At 41.1% G+C, this 23,522-nt stretch overlaps 2 long non-coding RNA genes across 5 annotated transcripts in view; both read right to left on the bottom strand.

The window, feature by feature from the left end:
* Window positions 1-23,522, bottom strand: part of LOC139075980 (uncharacterized) — a 294,470-nt gene that overhangs the window by 239,995 nt on the left and 30,953 nt on the right. The window lies entirely within an intron of this gene.
* Window positions 10,437-13,968, bottom strand: LOC139075983 (uncharacterized). Its single transcript, XR_011527103.1, has 2 exons — window positions 13,873-13,968; window positions 10,437-10,596 (listed from the first exon to the last, which is right to left on the bottom strand). It is a non-coding gene; the product is annotated as an uncharacterized lncRNA (long non-coding RNA).

Below are 23,522 nucleotides of genomic sequence, written 5' to 3'. Positions count from 1 at the left end.
GTGGCCTGACAAATGCAAGCTTTTTTTATTCAGAGCTAGTCTCAGAGATCAATTTGCATGAGCTCGAGGTCTCTGCAAAGAAAGAGAAACAGACCCCAACCACTGCTCCTGGGAATTTGAAGTTAAGGAAGACCGTCAAGATAGGTCAGAGTGGTACTGGCCACCAAGACCCCAAAGTGGAACTTGACAGGACTGCAAGGAAAGTCTAGGAGTCTGGGCTGATGATCCAAACTTGAACAACAGTCCCAAGATTCTTGGGAGATGGTTGAATCTGGAAGAGCACATAGCCAACATCGTAAGTCCTTTAGGACCCAACTAGACAGTACAGTGGCATGCATTGGAGAGCAGTGGCTGGGCATGCAAGAACTCAGAGACCTAGATCTTGGAGCCCAAGCAGACATTAGCACTGCCACTGGGCAGTTATACTGAGCATAGTCACCATCCTAGCTGCAGGCATAACATGCATGCATCACATTGTACAAGATGAGTGCACAACAACTGAAATAAAGGTGATATAGGGCTGATGCACCTTTCCAGTTCTCTGTGTGTATATGTGTGTCTGTGTACACAAGCATGCACAGGCATATGAATGTGGGTATATGGGTCCTCTGTCTGTTTTCATGACCAAACCCTGAGTGATAGAGCAAGCTCATTGATTCTAAAGGCGGCGCCCTCTCCCTCTGTGCACTGCTTTCTAGAAGAGGCAACAATGGTTACTGAGCTTTAGGATATACCTGGGTTTGACCCAGCTAACTATACACCCAACGATTCTGAACTTTTTTTATTATATTACTTATTTAGCTCCTTCCTTAGCACAAAAGTAAGGTATCTTCACCACATAGCTTCAACAAAAAGCAAGAAGAAAGTACTAAAAGTCACTGATAATCTCACTATGCACAGAGAAACACTGTTACCATTTCTGTGAAATTATTTTCAGTATCTTCTGTTTTTCCGTAAAATTAGGATCCCAGAATATCTATCTATCTATACATATATATACATATATATATGGAGTATTGTAATCTGCTTTATCAGTCAAAGTCCTAGCAGGAGCAGAAGGTATCTTTAAATTAAAATAAATTAAGGGAGAGCCGTGGGGCCAGCCCAGTGGTGCAGCGTTTAAGTTTGCACATTCCGCTTCAGCGGCCCGGGGTTCGCTGGTTTGGATCCCTGGTGCAGACATGGCACCGTTTGGCAAGCCATGCTGTGGTAGGCATCCCACATATAAAGAAGAGGAAGATGGGCGTAGATGTTAGCTCAGGGCCAGTCTTCCTCAGCAAAAAGAGCAGGATTGGCAGCAGATGTTAGCTCAGGGCTAATCTTCCTCAAAAAAAAAAAAAGATAAATTAAGGAAAGTTTAATAAAGGGCTAGTTGCATAGTTATGGGCAAAGGTTCAGGAAACCATGAGGGATAGTGCAGGACCCCAGGGCTAATGACAGCAGGAAAGTGTTACCCCTGGGACAGAAGGGGTGAGATGGGGTGAGATTATCAGAACCCAAAGCCAGAGAGGGCTGATTGGAGAGGGGCCCTGAGAGGACTTGAGACATTCAGTCCAGAAACAGAACCATCCAGAAACAATCACATAAGGAGGCAATTAAAGGAATAAAGTCCCCACCTCCCCTCTCCTCCATCCCTCCAATCTCCTGCCACGCTCCCCAATGACTGAACCCAACAGGGGCCACGAGGGCAAAGGAACCAGTGGCCCAGACTGTGGGTGGCAAACATTTTCTATAAAGAGTCAAATAACAAATGGTTTAGGCTTTGTGGACCATATGGCCTCTGTTACAAATACTCAGACCTACAGGTGTAGCATAAAAATAGCCATAGACAATATTTAAACAAATGGACGTGACCAGATTTGGCCTGCAGGCCATAGTTTACCCACCCCTGGCGTAGACCACATGAGTCAGCCTCCCAGGCCACAGAGCAAGGTGGAAAACGTGGAGAAGAGATCTAGAGGGTTAACGAGACACCTGGCAACTTGCTTTATTAGTTTAACATATTATAAACATTTTACCGTGTGCAAATCTTTTCTTTGTTAACCGTGTGGTAACATAGCTTTATTGGAAATGCGCAAACTATCCAAATACAGCTCAGCAAATATTACAGAAGTAGTATCTAAGCTTTTAAATATATATGAAATTCAGAACTTACTAATCCGATGCTTTTATTTATTTTACGTATTTATTGTACCTCATAATGTTACAAAAAGATTTTAAGGAGGCTTAAATACGCAATATGAGTTGAAATTAAATTTGAAATAAGTGAATGAACTTGTAGGAACTTACCCAGTAGATATAACCATTTATGTACACAGGACTCCACATATTCAATAAAAGCCAAATTAAAGTAAAAACAAATGAATGAACTTGTAGGAATTTACCCTGTAGATATAAGCATGTACGTGACAAAGACACATATAAAGGATATTCATTTCAGCATTGCTCTTCATAGCCAAAAAAAAAAAATGGAAATGATCTAAATCAATTGGGAGATGGTTAAATAAATTAAAGCATATCCACAGAATAGATATTTATTTTCAGCCATTACAAAGAAATTCTACAAGAACTGATGTGGAATGATCTCCAGGATGTGGTGTTAAATGAAAAACAAATGCAGAACATTATAAAGAGCATGCTATTACTTGTGTTATAAAGATATGTGTGTATGTGTACAGGTATGTGGTTGTGTGTGTAGATGTATATGCGTATATACACACACATACTGTAAAGACATATCAACATATATATATGTACGTATGTGTGTGTGTGTGTATATACATTTCTCCCTTAAGACATTGTTAATGGCTAGATAGACCAGAAATTTGAGATAGTGGTTGTTTCTAGGAAGAGAAACTGAAGGACTAGGGGATAGAGTAGCAGGGAAATGCATTTTTACCCACAAACACTTTCATACATTTTTAATTTTGTACTATGTATTTGTGCTACTTATTCAAAATAATTCATTCATTCATATAAGTTTAAAAAGTGAATGAGAAAAGAGCTTGAGCTGGTATGTGGGTACAACATGTATAGCAGTATATATTTTCTGGCTTATCTTAGCTCCCCTGCTCATTATCTAGTCTGAGGGACCTTGATCATCCAGACATTCCAGAGTATCACACTGGCCCCCTACATTGATGATGTTTTGCCAGTTAAGCCCGGAAAACGAAAAGTATTTCTATTCAGGAAGAGCCTTAGTAAGACACAGGATTAATGATAAACCCCATTGAACCAGGGACCTACGTCCTAGGTGAAGTTCCTAGGGGTGAGGTGGCCTGGAACAGAGTGGCACATTTCTCTTAAAGACAAATTGCTACACTTGTAGAACCCGCCACTAAGAAGGAGGCACCATCACCTTGAGCCTTGTGGGATTTTGGAGGCAATATATCCCACGTGTTCCATTTATCAAATAACAAATAAAGTTGCCAATATTTATTGGGGCCCAGAGCAAGAGAAGGCTTTAGGATAAATCCAGGCTGCAATGCAAACTGTATTGCCACTTAGGCCTCATGGTCCAGCAGTTACAATTGTACCCGTGGTGCTGTGGCAAATAAGAATGCTTAATGGAACTTCTGGTAAACCCCAATAGGAGAATTAGAGGGCAGACCCATAGGATGTAACGCCATGTCTTCTGTCAGTAACTATTCTGATTTTGAGAAATAGTTTTTGGCTCACTAGTAGGCCCTAGTAGAGCCTGAACTTCTAATCAGGGTGACCATGTTGTCTGAGCTTCCCCTCATTAACTGCCCATCGTTATCTGACCCATCAACCACAAAATTGGGTGTACCCAGCAGTAATCCATCATCAAATGAAAGTGGTTTATGCGAGATCAGGCTTCACCAGGTCCTAAAACACAGTAGGTTGTGTTGGCTTAGACTCCCATAGCAATCACTCCAGTTGCATTGCCATTTACCCCTCAGTCCATACCGACAGCCTCATGGAAGTTTTCTGTGACCTTTTGACCGAGGAAGATAAAACTCAGGTCTGGTTCACAGATAGTCTATACAATATTGTGGCACAAGCAGAAGGAATATTACTGATTCACTCCAAAGTGTCTGAAAAATAATGAGAAATCCTTTCCTGGGCAAAATTTTAAGTAGTATATCTGATTATCCACTTTGCCTGGACAGAGAGATGGTGAAAGGGATGGACCCATCCTGATTCTTCAACAATGGCTAATAGTTTAGCCACAGGGTCTGGGAACTGGAAAAAAACATGGGAACACATGTGATAAAAGGTTTGAAGAAGTGATACCAGCATATATATCCCAGCAAATATTGCAGAAGCAGAATCGAAGATGCCACATGTAAGAGGGACGTCAGCAGGAATGGTGGACGGAATAAGGACCTCTGAAAAACGCATGTCTCTATAAAGGCAAAGAGAACATCAGCAAAATAGTAAAAGTCAACTTCTCCAAAATTCAGGAAACTAATCAAAGGTTTGCAACAATCCAAGGAGTGTTCAAGAAAAAGAACTGAATCTTGGTAAGAATAGCCAATTTCGTGGCCTTTTAATTTGCCCTACTCCCATCTTCCACTTCCCAGCTCCAAAGCTGCCTTGAAAACCACAATTCTACAATCACAGTGAAAACTGGCAGCCTAGCAGCCACTGGAGGAAGCAGACAGGCTTGGAGTATCCCAGAATCACTGCTCCAGAGAATTGTTACTATTTGACCTCTGACAGTCCCCTGGACTCTCTCAATTTATGTGACCTGACCCAGAACTCACTCAGTGTGAACAACCTTTTCCTCAGAAGCCATTTATCAAAAACAATCAGCAACAATTGTTTAACATTACAGTTGCCTGAGGTGGCAATAAGCGTTGGGACAAAAAACAAGCCGCTCAAGAAACGTAAAAGGAAAAGCAAAGTCCATATAGTCTTTGAAAGGCTCTGACACATTCCTGGGAATCTAGAAGGGCATGTGTATGTGCAGGGCCCTGCACATGCCCAGAAAAATGCTGAGAAGAGCTTAGCCTCTCACTTCTGGCTTATCTTGAGTCTGCTCAAGCAGGAAGTAAAGGTTAAAGCAAAAAGAAACCTGCCTGAGCATTGAAGGGGTGCCCAACATGCACGCAGGGTCCCTCTGCAAGGACTGGGAGACTTGTTGACTCAAAGCTTTGAAGGAAGTCCCTGTGCGATCAGTTGCTGACCTCTCGGCTAACGGAGCAGAGACTTCAGAGGCCACACGTGACAAAAACAGACTTTACCAAATTAGGTCAGGAAAGCCACTAAACAAACAAATATCATCTGCAACAATAGCAACAACAACAACAAATATCAACAACTACAAACACTGGCGAATAGGAGAATTGTATTTCCAGAGTTGCCACAAAATGTTTTAAGTGTCTAGTTTTCAACAACAACAGATAAAAATTACAGGACGTGCAAAGAAAAAAGAAAGTAGCCCTATGCACGGGGAAAAAACAGTCAATCAAAACTGTCCCTGAGGAAGCTTGATCTTGAGCCTACTAGAGAAAGACTTTGGATTAGCTTTTTAAAATATGTTGAAAAAAATGAAAGGAAATTATGTGTAAAGAACTAAAGGAAAGTATAAGAGTGACATCTGACCAAACAGGAAATATTAATAAAGTCATAAAAATTATTTTTTAAAAATAACCAAATAGAAATTCTGAAGTTACAAAATTCAATAACTGGAATGAACAGTTCACTAGAGGATCTCAAAGGCAGATTTGAGCCGGCAGAAAAAATAATTGGTGAACATGAAGTAGGTCAACCAAGATGATGCATTTTGAGAAAGAGAAAGAAAAAATAATGAATAAAGATGAACAGAGCTTCAGAGATCTGTGAGACACTATCCTAAACATGACAACATATCCATACTGGGAGTCCATCCCAGAAGAGAGTGTCAAAGGGCAGAAGGTATTTGAAGAAACAATGGCCAAATACTTCCCAAATTTGATGAAAAACATTCAGCTACACATTCAAGAAGATCAATAAAGTCCAAGTTAGATAAATTCAAAGAGATCCACACCTAGATACATCATAATCAAACTGTCAAAAGACAAAGCAGCAAGAGAGAAAATATTACATCCAGTGGCACCGGCCCATAGAGGAACCAGCCAGTCAACTGATGGCAGGTTGGTTTCATTGGACTATTTGCATCATGGAGGTGGCATCAACGTGTCCAGTTTAACAGACATTTATTGTCAAAGTGGATTTGCCTTCCTTGCTCTCAATGCTTGTACCAGCAACACCATCCGTGGTCTTGCAGAATACCTTACTCGTCGTTAGTTACCACATACAACATTACTTCTGACCCAGGAATTCACTTTATGAAAAAATACCACAGTAGTAGGTTCACACATTCATAGGATTCACTGGTCTTCACATGTTACCCACTACCTAGAAGCATCTAGCATAATAGAATGCTCAAATAGCCCAATGAAGATTCAATTATGGCATCAATTGAAAGACAACACACTCTAAAGTTTGATACTATGACAGATGGAAACGTGTGTGTAATGTCTAAAGACTACATTCCACGGCTAGAAAAAACTCTAAAATACACACACATACATAAATGTCACTTTTGTTGTCATTTCTTATAGACTTACCACAGTCTGAAGATCAGCATTTGAGAATCATTGAGTTGCCAGATTTTCTGGGCCCGTAAAATATTTTTTAAAAAATGGCTGAGGAGAAGCACAACTATCCCTGAAAACATATTGAGACAAAATATTTCTCCTTCAGATTCTTATAAAAGGGGATTGATGCAATCAACCTCTTCAGCCACGTTCTCACTATAAAGACAGCAATGAGATCTCCGATACGTACAGTACGCTGACCCTCACTATAAACAGATCATTACCTTATCAGGTCTGCATTTTTTGTACCACTATTTGTCTACATCCTCATATGGTAGCTCTTCTTCCTACGTATCTTGGTTTCCTGATTGAACCACAAGCTCCCACTGGACAAGGAGTGTTTCTAATATTTATTTCTACTCTGTCCCTCACCCCATAATACCTTACACAGTAGAAACTTGATAAATTATATTGATCAATATCAACTTCCCTTTTGTCAAAATGGTTAGCAAGGACTCAGAGCAAGGCCAGAATAAATGATAAGCGGCAACTGGGTTACATATAAGACAATATTGAATGAATGGATGGATATATTTGAAATCATTAGAACAATGCTTTCCAAACAAGGATGTCACTGTTGGATGCGTATGAAATGCCTCGTTTTTGTCTTGTAGCAGAGCAATGACCTAATGAGGAAAGACACTAACATTTATTCAGCAGCTGTAATGTGCCAAACAGTTGTGGGTACTTTACATACCGTTATCTCATTTAATTCTCACAACAAGGTAGGTGATATTTCCCTTGTTATGCAAATAAGAAAACAGTCCCAGAGAATTTCAGTAGTCATTTAAAAGCACAGAAATAATTAAATAGTAAATCTGGAATTTAAACCCAGGTCTGTGTGACACTCCACCACATCAAGCATCAGTATCCTCAAAATAAATAAGATATAAGGCAATATTTTCAAACTCTGAAACAAAGCATTTAAAATTACTAATTTAGGGGCCGGCCCCATGGCCGAGTGGTTAAGTTTGCATGCTCTGGTTTGGCAGCCCAGGGTTTCACTGGTTCGAATCCTGGGCATGGACATGGCACCGCTCGTCAAGCCATGCTGAGGTGGCATCCCACATGCCACAACTAGAAGGATCCACAACTAAAAAAAATGCACAACTATGTACCAGGGGGCTTTGGGGAGAAAAAGGAAAAATAAAATCTTAAAATAATAATAATAATATAATAAAATAAAATGACTAATTTAATTAGTAATACATGAATATACCCTCATCGTAAAGAACTCATCCCATATAGAGCGAAAGTCCCGTTCACCGCAGTCTCGCTTCCCACAGTGTTTGGTGACTATCACACCAGACCTTTTGCTATGTGTTGATTTGCATATATATATAAACATATAGAAAATATAGGCCTGGGAAGTAATACTAATCTATCATTCTACAACTTGCTTTTTTTCACTGTGCATTAGATAGCTCTTCTTGTCAGTTCTTACGGATTTAGCATATTCGTTTTAACTACTATGCAGCCTGTCATAGTACAGACATGCCACTATTTATAAACCATTCCCAAACTACCGGATGTTTCAGATTGTTTCCAGTTCTAATTGTTATTAACAATGCTGCAATAAACAATCTTATGCATTATGTCTGTTTTTGCACATCAGATTTTTCACTAGGATAAATACATAGAAATGGAATTGCTGGTCAAAGGGTATGCATAATTATTAAAACGGTAGATGCTGCCATATTGCCTATATCGCCTTCACAAAAATGCTTTACCTAATTATCCTTGCACCAATGGGAGGAAAATACATTTTCTCCCACATTCACAACACTGGCAAAAATTAAAGGGATTAATAACAATCAAATGAGAGAGAGAGAGAGAAAGGAAGGAAGCGCTCTCTGACTCCTAGTGAAGTGGATCACGTTTACTGGGTTTACTGGGTACATGTATTTCCTAATCTTGTGAATTGCCTGTACTTCTGGGTTGTCTTTTTCCTACTGATGTCAAATTCTTTATCTATTCTGGATATTAATCCTTTTTTTTCCTGTTATATGTTTAAAGTATTTTTTTCCCTACTTATGGCTTACTTTTTAACTTTATTGTATCTTTTTAAATAGAGAAGTTTTTGTGTTAATGCAGTCAAATTTACCCATCTTTTCCTTTGACAGTTCCTGGTTTGTATTGGGTTTCTGTTTGTTGGTGTATATCTGGCTTTTTAATTCATCTGAGTTATTTTGGTTATGGTGTGAACTAGGAATATAGTTCACTTGTTTTCCAAATGGACAGCAAGTTGTCCCAATACCATTTACTGAATAGACCATCTTCCACAACAAATTTAAAATACTTTTTTATCATATGCTGAATTTTGTTACATATTAGTCTGTTTCTGGATTTTTTATTGTGTTCCATCCAACATTTTCCTAACGTTTCCAAAGTTTCTTGGCTTTCCTACTGCATTTTTTTCTTCCAAATGAATGTTTGAATCAGCTGGTTGAATTACAGAAAAGACTCTATTAGATTTTGGGGTGTGCTTTAGACTTATGTAAATTCCATCGGCGTCCACTCATATTCCTTTGACCCAGCCTGGAGGCCATCACCAACCTAAGACGAGAGTTCCCATACACAGTGATGGCTTCCTATCTCAAACCCCTGCATTTCTCTGGGCACAAAAGCATCATTAGTCAGTATGCTGAGAAGTTAACAACCCCAGGAACAACTCCCAACAACTGAGGAACAGAAGTTGGCGGGTGGGTCCCCAGCAGCCCCACTCTCAGTGGAATAGCTCTGAGGCGTGTTCCACCTCTGTTTCAGAGGTTCCCCAGGAGGGCTGAGCCCCAGTGCCCACAGCGGTCCTTCCTCTGAATGCTCTCTTTATTAGTTTTCCTCTTTTCCTGTCTTACATCCCCACTCCTTCACCTGATTCCCAAATAAACCCCTTGTACCCAAATCCCTGTCTTGAGGCTGCTTTTGGAGGATCCCACCCTAAGACCATTTATTGATCGATTCAGGAAGAACTTATATCCTTTACAATACCGAATATTCCCAAAACAAAACTGTTAAGAAAATTTATTCACTTCTTGTTAGTTCCAAGATAAACATTTCCAGACTAAGTTCACTTAGTTCAACTCCGTCTCCCACTCTCTCTCACGACAATGATTAAGGAGACCCAAGGCTCTTTCCGCTCTCACCTGTAGGAGAATATTCCCGAACGTCAAACAGTGCTCCCTTGTGTAGTCTCCTAGGACCACTGGGGACAGTCTAGCTTTTACCCAAAAAAGCTTTGATGGGTAAGGACAGTAAATTAAATAAAATAACTGGTCCAAATCCCTGCTGTGCTAGACTCAGAGTTCCCTGCCTGTTAGACTTACTGTCCCATTTTATGTCCAGCCACGTTGTCCCATACAGATCACCAGAAATTATAAGACCAAATGACAATATAATAATATTTTGTAATACAGGTCAATAATATAATAATGTTCCAAATTTGGATATAACCATCCTCCCATCATTAAATTTTCAAAATAAAATTAAAGTCCAAAGAACTTCAACACAAAGTTCTTTAGTAGGAGTTCAAAGGAATTAAAATTGAAATCAACTCCCCAAAGGTTATTTTTCTGCTTAATCTCAGTCAGAGGGGCTTGCTCAGCTCAAGTCAGAGTTCTATCAGCAGCTTCAGCATGCGGTGTTGTCCACTGGAATGGGAGCAACTCCTTCCAAAGTTGCATTAATGGAACCCAAATCCTTCATGTACCTCTCCTTTAAAGAAACCCAAGGGTGAACTGAGCACAAGAGTGTCTCAGCATACATCCCTAAATTTAGAAAATACAAGCAAACCCTCTACCGTACAAAAATCATTCTATTCACAATGACATACCCTGAAACCAATTTTTATTCTTTATTATTTTAATAAAAATACATAGCACAGCCCCGGTGTCATCTGAGGATAAGGTAGTCTGAAAAATCCTCTTGGTCTCAGCCTTGCTTGAACACCAGTCACGCTATGCCAGTTGTCCAGAATCCATGATCTGTGCCCCTAGAATCAAGTGGGCAATATCACACATCAACAGGTTAATTAGAACACTGTATTTCTTGGAGGGTGGGAGGGAGGAATCCAGCTATCCTTGCTGTCTTCCCTTCTTGCATATTCAAAACTTTACCTTTTCCATTCCCATCTGAACCTTTGGCCCCTGGCACCCCAGTGATGCACTGAGAATGTGTTCCTGGTAAGGACATCACCTCTATATTTTTTTTTGTGAATAGCCATTTGCAATCCAAGCCACAGGTTTCCTGTTATGGAAATGTATAGGTCCATGAAATCTGCTCTTTGGGGCAATTTCACTCTTAAGAGATCAAATACACAAAGAGACAACGGTCAGACAATAGAGGAAAATAAAACTCTCTGACCCACAACTTCTGCAGCAACTAGTCCAGGAAGCCAAACCACAACCTCTGCAAGAACCAGCTCAGAGGGTCAGGACTTGGTCAACGACTGCCAACTTTCCAAATTTTTGCTCCCAGTTCCAACTCAGGACCAACCAGAGAAAGCCCACTAGGTTCCCCAGATCAAGCACACAAGCTGCCCCACTTCTGGTTCCCCTGCTTCCAGATTCCCTGAGCCAATAACCTCCAAGCAGAACACACTGGAAGGCTTCCCCATTTTTCACAATAAAGCTCTCTGATCCCCTCTTGCCTTTGAGTTTCTGCCAAACCCAAGTGATGGTGGCTGACTCCCTTGCTACAGCAAACTCTGGAAATAACCTCTGTTTGTTCTCATTTGGATGGTCTCTGTTTATTTCCATAACCTCAACACCACAATGAATCCTGACGGTTTCATCTTCAGCATCTTCATGATACTGCTCAGGGGTGGCTCTGAAGCCTGTGTCCCAGGGCCTAGCAAGAGCTTACCTCTAGTGTATGCTCCTAGAGACCCTGCCTTTCTTCTGCTTTTGAAAATTCCAGGCCTTTAACATTTCCTTCTGTTCCATCTGTATTCTCCATGGGTGTGATGGGCCTCTGGTGTCCCACGTCCCTCTGTTCCCATCAGAAGCCTCAGCTGAGAGACAGCAGTTTAACTTGCTTCTTAAAGGGACCTCCAGCCTTCCCTATTGAGGGGATGAAACTGCTTGCTGGCTTAGTACTTTCTTTTTTTCTTTCTTTTTTTTTAATTTTTATTTTTTTCGGATGTACATCATATTTCGAATTCTGTATACATTACATCATGTTCACCACCCTAACACTAATTATAGTCCATTCCCTCACATGTGAGGGGGCTAATCACCCCTTTTGCCCTCCCCTCTTCCCCAAAGGTAACCACCAGTCCAATCTCCGATGCTATGTGTGTTTTTTTTGTCGTTTTTATCTTCTACTTATGAGTGAGATCATATGGTATTTGACTTTCTCCCTCTGACTTATTTCACTCAGCATAATACCCTCAAGGTCCATCCACGTTGTCACAAATGGCCGGATTTCATCATTTCTTATGGCTGAGTAGTAGCCCATTGAGTATAAATACCACATCTTCTTTATCCATTCATCCCTTGATGGGCACCTAGGTTGCTTCCATGTCTTGGCTATTGTGTATAATGCCGCAATGAACACAGGGGTGCAAGTATCTTTATGCCTTTGTGTTTTCAAGTTCTTTGGATAAATACCCAGCAGTGGGATAGCTGGATCATATGGTAGATCTATCCTTAATTTTCTGAGGATATTCCATACTGCTTTCCGTAGTGACTGCACCAGTTTGCACTCCCACCAGCAGTGAACAAGGGTTCCCTTCTCTGCACACCCTCTCCAACATTTGTCATTTCCTGTCTTGTTAATTATAGCCATTCTGACCGGAGTGAGGTGGTACCTCATTGTAGTTTTGATTTGCATTTCCCTGATAGCTAATGATGTTGAGCACCTTTTCATATGCCTGTTGGCCATCTGTATATCTTCTTGGAGAAATCTCTGTTCAGATCTTTTGCCCATTTTCTAATTGGATTAGTGCTTTCTTATTGTCTGCTTTCATATTGCTTTTCTGGCCCAGACATTTGTCTTTCCAACTTACTCCTCTAGAGTTTGCCTTTTGGGGTTCCCAGAGAATCTGATACCAAGTCAAGGAGTGAACAGTTTACAAAGCATACAATTTTCAAACAAATCTTTTCGATCTTCACTTTCTGAGTTGTTCAATCCCCCTCAGGAGGCATGACCTCATCAGATCAATAGCCAACTCAGGACTGACCTCATTTAATTTTATTTTGCCTGGCCCCCTTAGAGTAGGTCTTACTTGCCCTGGCAGGTTCCCCTTGGGGCAAAGGCATTTCCTGCTTTCCCATCTATGATAACAGAACCACCTACAAATTCACCACCCAATGCCTTGAGAATTTTATCCTGGCTTCTCAGGCCTCCTCTTCACATCTGTCCAAATATTGTGCATGCTGTCTCAGCTCTCGAGGGACACGTACCCAACTGTTCTTCTTCGGGAATATCTATCTGCAGTTTTATAGAGACATCCCTCATCCATTTCCTAAATTCAGAATTCCTTCAGGAATTATTCCCATCTCCTCCCTGAGATCCATTACCTTTTCTGGTCTTAGAGCAGCTGTACAGCAATCCCTTCATTAAGGAGGAAGACTCAGACGGAAGTACTTCTCCCAGCCATTCTTAGGTCTACTAATCTGGCCTCCCAGAGCTCATTTTCTGTGTCATATTTGCCTAGACTGGGTGCTAAGATCTTAGTCATTCTGCTAAAGAAACTCCCCCTTTTTCCACCTTAATCTGCTGTCTTCCTCTTTTGTTTCCTTTTATTCTTCTATTTGCCCCTGTTTTGATAGTGAGATCAATGCATGATGTAAATAATTTCCTTCATCTCCTGAGCAAACCTGGTCCCTGCGGAAATAGACCTTTGTAATTATCTTCTTTTCTTTGGAGATACAGTAATTTAGTTGTTTATTTTCTTCGACCATAGGAAGATGTCCCATCCCTATGCCATAAAGGCCTCCACTCAGGTTCACGGTGTAAGTCTACAGCCTGGCACTCTAAAATCGAAAATGAGATGCAATCTCATCTAGTTAACAGAGCAGAACTCCCTATATAAATTCCTAGCTCTGACCACGACCCTGAGGTTAGAAAGAAAACAGAAAGAGGTAGATAATTTTAGACTAACTCAGACCCTCCTGGCGTATCTTCAGCTGCATGCTAGATTTGCAGAGAAAACACCTGAGTTTTGTCCGAGTTCTGCCATTTAACTGACTGACGTTGGTGTTCATTCTTGGCCTGTTCCCTGCCTTGGCATTCCCCATGCTTTGGTTGTATCATGTACACTTACCTCTTCCCTTGACAAAGCACTTATCAAAACCAGCGCCACTCGGCCAAGACATCCTTCTGGAAACGTGGCTCTCCTAGGTGTTCACTCTGTAGCCCCACATACAGCAGTGTCACCTACCCAACCCTGCATCAGCTCCAGGACGGGTTCTTTGCTACCTCGGCCCTGCGCTGGTTTCAGTTCTGCCATGAGGCAGTGTGGTACAGTAATAGCAGTATCACTACTAAAATTAAACCCTTGTTATTATATAGTTACACTATTACTATATGATATTTATAAAATGACTACACATTTAAGTCAATTATTTTATTATGTATGCTATAATAAGACTTACTTATACAATATTATATTTTTTTATTTAGAGTAAAATGTAAGCTCCAGGGGAACAAGAATTTTGTCTTATACACTATATTCCCTTCATCTGGAACAGCGCCTGCTACATCATAGATGCTCAGTAAATATGTGTTGAATTAATAAAGGGTTAAGAGCAGAGACTAAAATCAGACTATTTGGACCCAAATCTGAGTGCCGTCACTTACTGGCTGTGTAACCCTAGATGAGGTAGTTAAGCTTTCTCAGGCTCAGTTTCCTTCTCTATAAAATGAGGAGAATGGTGATGGGGACAGGCTGTGTTGTGAGAGTTAAGAGAGCTCATCAATACGAAGAGTTTGGCACATAGTACTTGACCCAGAGAGAGAGCTGAATCAATGTTAACGTTATTTGTCCAACTGCACACTCGTAGCTCCTCTCAAATGTCCCATAAGAGCACATTAGACTGCACGTGCCCCAAATCATATTTGTTTTCTAACCATTCACCCATTCTCCGAATCTGCAAAGTGAGAGATCATCTTCAATTCCTGCCTATTTCTCACCCACAATCGCATTAGACACCAAGAATATTGTTTCAACATGTCTCAAACCAACTGCCTTTTCTCAGACCAATGGGCAAAGTCCCTCCTCTGTGTCTCCAATTATATGGGACAGTGTGGTAAAGCCATCCCTTTCCCATAGCTTTTGTCACCATGAATAGATGTTGACTTACTAATCTATTTCCCTTCCTGAACAGCAAGCTCCCCAAGGCCCGCTAGCTTATCTTGTTCCTTTTCAAGGAAAATAGCACAGTGTCCACACTTAGTCATCAGTAAATACCTCTCAGAAAATAATGCTAAATAATAAAGGTTCCACAGATATTGTAGGGGATCTGGCCCAACCTCCATCTTCTACTTCAGTATCAACGGCCTACCTCTATTGTTGAAGCTATAAATGCCAAAAGCTCATTTTCTCAGCCTCTCTTGTAGTTAGGTGTGACCATGGGACACAGTTATATCCATGAGGCAAAAGCAGATAGCCTTTGGTGCCAGCTCCTCCCTTTCTTACTTTTTCCTACTGTTATGAACTAAATGTTTATATCCCCCACCAAATTCATATGTTAAAGCCCTAAACTTCAGTGGTGAGACCTTTGGGAAGTAAACAGGTTAGATGACGTCATGAGGGTGGGACCCTCGTTATGTGATTAGTGTCCTCCTCTTATAGAAGAGATACCAGAGAGCTTGCCCTCCCAATCTCTCTCTGCCACATGAGGACACAGCTTAGAAGACACCATCAAAAGCCAGGAAATGGGCCCTCACCAGGAACAGGATCAGCCAACACCCTTTACCAGCTGGTGGGCCCATCCCCCAGCTGCTGCACACGTTGCAGTTAATGGCTCACCTTAGCAATCTTTGCCACAGAATTGTACTTGGCTGACAAGAGTCAGCTGGCCAGGAGATGCCTAGAAGTTAATACACCCAAGGAAGGAGGGGGACAGTGGCAGGAAACTGGCTAATAAGGGGTTAAGAAAAAAGCCCAGCCCCTTGCCTGAAGGTGAGGCAACTCTGTGGCACTGTTTATTCTCCAGGACCCCCAGGAATCAAGGCCAGGATAGATTTTTACCTTGGACCACTGCCTTGCACGACTCCTTGCCCTTTGCAATCCTGCTTCCCCCACACCCTAACAGGTTATTCCTGAAGAGCATGCCCTCAATAAGTCACGTGTACCCAAATCTCTTTCTCAGGTTCTCTTTCTAGGGACACCAACCTAAGACACTTACCTACAAATTGCTTACTTTAAGAGTATCCTTTCTTGAAATGAGGAGCAGGTATGCCAATACCCATGCCACTATCTGGGATCTTAAGCCATTCATGCTGTAAGATTCTTCACAGGCCCACTGGAGATGCCTTTGTCTTCCTGCATGTTATTGCTCTACATCAATTAGAAGCTTCAGTGAGGCCCCATGGTCTTGCAGCACTAACAGAAAACTCGGAAGCAGAAATTGATTAATTTCTCACTCCATCAAAGTTTAAGACGTCAGGGATCTCAGAACACAGATGGGGGATTTTGAGATTAGGTTCCATTCTGTGAGCAAACATGGTAGGAAAAAACTTATTTGCCTGATGTATAATAAAAGGGCATCTCTTTTAGTTCCCAAATTTTGCCTGCTATGACTGAACTGCCGAAGGATACGGAAAACCTCAGGTTACTCCAGGAAGGGTGAATTTGGAGAAAAGTCAACACTAGTCTTCAGATCTCAATGTTTTAAAAGAAGCCCACTCTCTATTATAAATAAATGTCCATCAAGAATAAGTAATTGTAGGAAAAACAAAACCTTGGTAAGTGGTGTGTGACAAATAGCCCATTTCTTCAAGCGTATATAGCAAGGGTCATTTTATATAAACTAAACATAGATGCGGGCAGTGTAAATATTAATGTTCAAAATGTCAGAAACTAACTGACAGGAAACAGGAAAATTGGGAAGGTAGGGAGTAGAGGAAAGGATATGAATGAAAGAAACTAAACAAGACACAAAACCACGTTCGTATTTTAGCTAATTGGAATAGGAGCTAGAGAAAACAATTTGTGGAAGTTATCATGGATGGACACCCAGGAAGAGAAATTAGAAGAGGGAGAGAGTCAAGTTCAAGAACCTAAAAGGATAGAGCACCATCTTAGGGCCTGGGGAACTTCCTAGAATAGCCACTTTGGGCCTGAAGACATGCCTAGAAAATGGCGTACCACATCCTTGATCTTCGTGTTCTAGAAGGCAGAGAAGTACCACAAAGTGAGGGGAGGAGAAGTTCATAGACATCCTTCTTTTCAGTGGCCTGAAAAGAGCAGAAAAAAGTAAGAGGAGAGATGAACCTTATCTTTGAGTTTGACACAACTTTTTGCTGTGTACCTGGCATTTATGAAACCAAAAGTGTTCATACTCTGAGATTTCTCATCCTATAGCTAACCACTTTAATATGGTTAAAAACACAAATTCTGGATTAGACTTCCTGGGTGAAATCCAATCTCTGCCACTAATTAGTTGTTTTACGTAAAGCAATTTAACCTCTCCTAACTCAGTTTCCTGATCTGTAAATGAGAATGTTACCAGTACCCACCTCATGAGAGATATTGCGCGGAAGAAATGAGTTAATACCCATCAAGTAGTTAGACCAGTATCTGGCTCGTGGTGAGTGCTCAGTCACATATTAGGCATTATTATTACATGAGACACAATTCCACCAGGTAGTAGAAGGTCCACAGAAGGAGTAAAGAGCTGAGCTTTTGTTCCAGGCTTGGCACTTAAGGAAGGCAGGACCTTGTTCCCTCACATGGTGGGAGGAAAGGTGAAGAGCCTTCTGTGAGCAGCCTTTGAGGTTTATTATGGGCTGACCCATGAGCTATAAACTGGTTAGCTCATTTGGTTGACTGTGCTTGTATAGCTCAGGCTCTGATGTGGTCTTATGTGCCCCTTTTTGGCATTTCTTTGGGGCCACAGACTCCTTCCAGTTCCTGATCAGCCATTGTGCACGTCACCATGTTTAAACTAAGGGAAATGGGCATTCTGCCACCATCACTACTTGAAGAACAATTCACAAAGGCATCAGTCTCTAAGTATTTACTTGGGAAATGCAGCTCACATTTTTATGCCCCTATTAAGTGTCAGGCATATAGCAAGCACCTTGCTGCCTCTCTTTTGCCTCCAGCCAAAGAAAGCCCTCTGCTTTTAGGGGCTCACATGATTCAACAAGGCCCATCCAGATGACCCAGGATAACATCCTTATTTTAAAGTCCATAGCCTTAATTACACCTATAAAGTCCTTCTGCCATGTAACATAACATATTCACAGGTTGCTTACCTTAATTCTCATGTCAACCCTGTGATGTCATTAGCTCCATTTTACATTTTAATGTCGTCTCCAATTATAAACATGAACCATGAACACGTGGCCTTTGTAGTAACACTGCTGCATTCTGTTGGTTAAAGCCAAGATTCAAAGAGAGGGGATTATACAAGGCTTTGGACACTTATTCCATTTATTTAGGAGGTGAGGTACATTGGAGGCACTAAGTAACAGACTACCACACCCTGTCTCTACAGTTCACATTCCCCAGACAATCAAATCAGCTCAGATCCTGGGCGTGGAGTCCATCCCAGTCCAATCAGTTGTGGCCAAGGAGGGGAAGCATCATAAGACACAACATGGCCTCAAAAGCCATTCTTTCATCTGGAGCCATGTGGTGCAGAAAGAACCAGTTCTTAGAAATCAGGGTGTGGACTGAGGAGATACCCGAAGACTGACTACACTAACACCCATGAAACAGAATAATTAAGTGCTAAACTCTATGATTCTGACTGTGAATATTATAAGAATCCAAGAAAGAATATGATCAATGTGGTCCAAAACACTCAAGGAAATTTTGTTTTGTTGTTCTTCTTGGAGCACGTACCTTAGAATCATTAGTGAAATTTAGGTAGGACAAAGGGAGAGACAGACGTTCTATGTGAACAGTGACCTTGGCAAGGTGGAAAAGAGAAGTGCCCATAGAAGAGATCATATGAGACCAAACTGCGAAGGGCCCTTCGGAGCAAATATCTAACATGACTCATGACAATTTTTGATAAATGCGGTATCTTCTCGTCCTTGAAGTTTCAATGCATTAAAGTGTAGATTCCAAGAAGGTAGGAACTTTGATTTCTGGAGCATAATTCCTCCAGTTTTGTTCTTAATATTGCCTTTGGTATTGTATTAGTTTTCTATTTCTGCCATAACAATTTACCACAAACTTGGTGGCTTAAAATAATACAAATTTATTGTCCACCCTTTCTGTAGATCAGAGATCCGGGTGGGCTCAGCTGGTTCCTCTGCTCTTGGTCTCACAAGGCCAAAACCAAGACATCAGCCAGCCTGGGCTTTTATTTGCAGCCTTTCAGGGAGAAACTTCTTTCCAGCTTATTCAGGTTGTTGGCTGGATTCAGTTCTTTGCAGCTATAAGGCTGAGGTCTTCATTTCCCTGCTGGCTGTCAGTTGGGAGCCTCTGTCAGCTCTTTAGGGCCACCTGCATTCTTTGCCAGGTTGTTCCTTCCATCTTCAAACCGCAATGGCACATTGATGCCTTCTCATACTTAAAATTCTCTGACTTCCTTGCTGCCTCTCTTTTGCCTCCAGCCAAAGAAAGCCCTCTGCTTTTAGGGGCTCACATGATTCAACAAGGCCCATCCAGATGACCCAGGATAACATCCTTATTTTAAAGTCCATAGCCTTAATTACACCTATAAAGTCCTTCTGCCATGTAACATAACATATTCACAGGTTTCAGAGATTAAGGTGTGGACATCTTTGGGGCTCAGTCTGCCTACTGAAACTCTTCTAATTTCCTTGCATTTCCAAACAGATTTTAGAATTGGCATATCAATTTTCACAAAAACGTTCTAATGCAGTTGTTTTGTACGTACAAAAAGCTGTCGATATTTAACGTATACAACTTGACGTGTTTGAAACTAATGTAACTTCGATTGGGATACCGTGAAATTTACAAATCAATTTGGTGAATATTGACGACATTATTAAGTCTTCCAATCCATGAACATAGTCTATCCTTCCACTTATTTAGGTCTTTTTTCAATTCTCTCTTTAATTTTTGTAAAGATCTTTCACATCTTTCATTAGATTTATGAATGGGTGTTTGATACTTTGGGGGCTTTTTAAATGGCATATTGTTTTTCATTTTCTAAAATTTTGCAGGAAGGCACTTTCTTTTTTTTTTTTTTTAAAGATTTTATTTTTTTCCGTTTTCTCCCCAGAGCCCCCTGGTACATAGTTGTATATTCTTCATTGTGGGTCCTTCTAGTTGTGGCATGTGGGATGCTGCCTCAGCATGGTTTGATGAGCAGTGCCATGTCCGCGCCCAGGATTTGAACCAACGAAACACTGGGCCGCCTGCAGCGGAGCACGCGAACTTAACCACTCGGCCACGGGGCCAGCCCCAGGAAGGCACTTTCTTATTAGCACCTTGTATCACCAACACTTAGCACAGTACATGGAAAATACTAGGCACCCAATAAATATTTGTTAAATGAATGAATGAATGAACTGCACTTTATCTGGACTCCTTTTATGATCTTTGATTGACATCTGGTATCTTACAGCTGGTTGTGTATAAATCTTGGTCCCCTTCAAGACTGTGAGCATTGTGGGGTGGGGATGTATCTAATCCCCCTCTCTCCACTCAGTTCCCAGCACAGTGTTTGACACATTGCAGAGCCTATTAAAGTATCCTTGTGTGCCGTAAACTAGTGACATGGAATATCTACACTCATCACAAAGTATACTCTCAAATCCCCTGCTACCCTATTCTCATAGAAAGTTCTATTGCACAAGATACTATTCATGGAGGACTCCAGGAAACACATGTGGTCCATGTATTCTTTTAGCGTCTGGCGTCTAGACTCTAGACCCTCTAAATTCTCTCATTGGATTTAGTCAGAAAGTTGTATGCCTGGTCCACAAGCTTTGTACTCCTTAGAGAACTTATTTTTCTGAGTTGTGTTTGGCATTAGATCATTGGCCCACACTAAAAAACATAATAGAAAACAGCGCTAAGAAATCCCATTTGTGTTAATGAGATAAAGTTGAGAACACTGTTCTCTATGTCATAAGACATCTCTTTAATGAAGACCCACAAGAAAAATTCTCTCCATCCCCAAAACTGTGAATAACTGTGCATTTCCTCAGCAACTGAACTTGTGTATCTGATTAAATTTCTTACTGTGTGTTGGCTACCAGGAAGATCATTATTAATTAGCGACCAAACTCCTAGTAAACTCTATAGGATATAAAGTACATTTTGGGTTTAAGTATTAAGCTTACCCTTATAAGGCAAAATAGAAAGTGAAAGAGAACTCCACTAGGGTGGAAACTCCAGAGGGCAGATGCTACATTTGTTTCATTCATGCCTGTATATTCAGTGTGCATATGTATATATATGTATATACATGTACATATTAAATAAATGAATGCTACATAGCACAACACGGTACTCTGAAAATAACGTACAACACAGGATGCAATAACAAAGAAAGAAAAAAGAGAGAGAGGAAATAAAAAAGACTACAGCGTTTGTAAAATCAACCAATAGTGTGATTTTTTCCCTAATGTTGAATTTTTAACGTACATTATTGTTTTTGTTAAAAGAAATGGAGACATCTATTAACAGAAAAAGGCAGAACTTTCTGTGGTGATGTGGGAAGATACTCACAACAAAGTGAATACAAATATGTACCGTATAATCACATTTTTGTTTTTGCAAAAGAAAATCTGTATATATATTTGTATATTTTTTTCCTAAGGATATAGTCATAGGTGCAAAAAGAAAACCAGGTGTTCTGAGACCTGTTTTGTTTCTACACTGTATTCGTGTGACCCTGACTTGGATATCTTCTCACAAGGGTGATGACGGTACAACGAAATTTGGCATGAAATAGATCTTTTCCTGCGTTGCCAGTGGCAGTTCATATCGGTAAACATATGGGTTGTCAGGTTAGCATTGCTCATCTGAAGCCATAATGATGTTCATAAGCTTTGCCCAATCATACCAGACCTGGGCATTTATCTTAAGGAAATTGCTCCAATGAAGAATAAAGGTCCGTGCCCAAAGATATTCATCACTATCCTAATGAGTATATTTAACAATCCAAACCAGGTGAGAGGAAAATATTCAAATATCCTCCTTTTCTTAGCATTTCTGTCTCTCAACCGGATGATATTTGAAGCAGATCTTATAGCCTTTTCAATCACTTTAAAGTATTAAAAATAAATAACAGTCTCATTCTGGGGTATTAAAATGTTTAATAAAATTTGAATCAAAACTTCAATCTCATTTAATTTAAAACTCTTGGTCTGATCTGAGCTTAGAAACCTGCAATGAAGATTGGGAGAGACGAGGGGAAGTGGGGGGAGAGACAGTTTTTTCTATTTTTTGTTTTACTTCCTTCTCCACTTCCCTGCTCGGGATGAGGGCAAGAGAAGAGAGGAGGTAAAGAGGGTGAAAAGTCTTACTTGACTGTTCTAAATCCGGGGTCAGAGCGCTCGGTGTGGGGCAGGTACCTAAACACCAGAAGCCTTTTCTCTTTAGCCATTTTTGGGGGGAAACTCCCCACGTGGGGGCCTCCCACTACATTCTTCCAGTTCAGCACAGACTCTTGCTTTTGGGCTACCGCTGGGCGTGGGCAGACCTCTTGAGCAGGATATTTCAACACAAGCTCAGGTACCTTGCAAGGACCACCCCGTTCCAAGCACAGGGGAAAGCGCCCCTTGCTCCCGCTGGCACCCTCCCAATGCTCTGACCTCAAGGGAAGCTACAACTAGCCTCTCACCTTCAGATACTTCTAGGTGTGAGCCAGACACCAGCCTCTGTGTTCCCCAACACAGGACCTGCCGCCGGGAGTTCCACTGAGGCCCCCTCACTTGGCTTAAGCTGGCGGGCGTGGGGGGGGGGGTGAACGGGGTGAGATACAGCACTCCTTCAGCTCCTCAAAGAGCCTCACTAGTAATACGCCCCGATTCCTCCGCCTTCCCATACACAGAGAACAGAGGTGAGTGAGGGGCTGCTGGGGCGGGATTAGCTTGGGGACCTCCCTTTAGGAAGGACCATGTGGGCGATCTGGCGCCTTCTTTAGGTGCATGGGCACTTAACCGTCTTTCACCCCAGCTGCAGCTCTGAAGCAAAAGGCATTCTGCGACACCACTCTATTCATCGATTGACTACTTTATAAAGCCAATGAAAATTTATTCTGTAAACTTTAAACAACTTTCACAATTTTCTCAATACTACTATAGAAAATATAGTTTTTAGCAGAGAAAAATGGCCTTTAAATTTTTAAATATGTGTAGTTGCTCAAGCAAATTGCCTATTATAGCTTATGTTATGGTGGACTGGTTAATCAAATCAAAATACAAGTCTTCTGCTACCTGGAGAGTACAATAAAATGGAAATAATTCATTCTTAAGATCCTAATTTATAAAACAACTCCACTCCTTATAAAATACTACCCTAAGAATTATAATTCTATCAAGCTTCAATTTGAACGAATGTACAATCACTTAAACAACAGCTGTTAAACTAAAAAAGAATTCAATGTGTCTTTAAAGGAGTGACAGAAACATTATTGGCCTGATTGTCCTGCTTCAGACCTTCCGAAAGCTCCTCTCTGGAAAGCTGACTCAGCCCCAGGGAGCTCACTCCTTGGCAGTAGGGGTGAGATCCAGCTCTTGGGCGGAACTCACAAGGAAACCCCTTTGGTGTGTAGAGGTTCCTCAGCACTAATGGAGGAGGAAGGGCCAGGAAAA

Source organism: Equus przewalskii, chromosome 15 (assembly GCF_037783145.1).
Source record: "Equus przewalskii isolate Varuska chromosome 15, EquPr2, whole genome shotgun sequence".
NCBI lineage: Eukaryota > Metazoa > Chordata > Mammalia > Perissodactyla > Equidae > Equus > Equus przewalskii.
The sequence above is the reverse complement of the archived record's forward strand: the minus strand, read 5'-3'. Positions and strand labels throughout refer to the sequence as shown.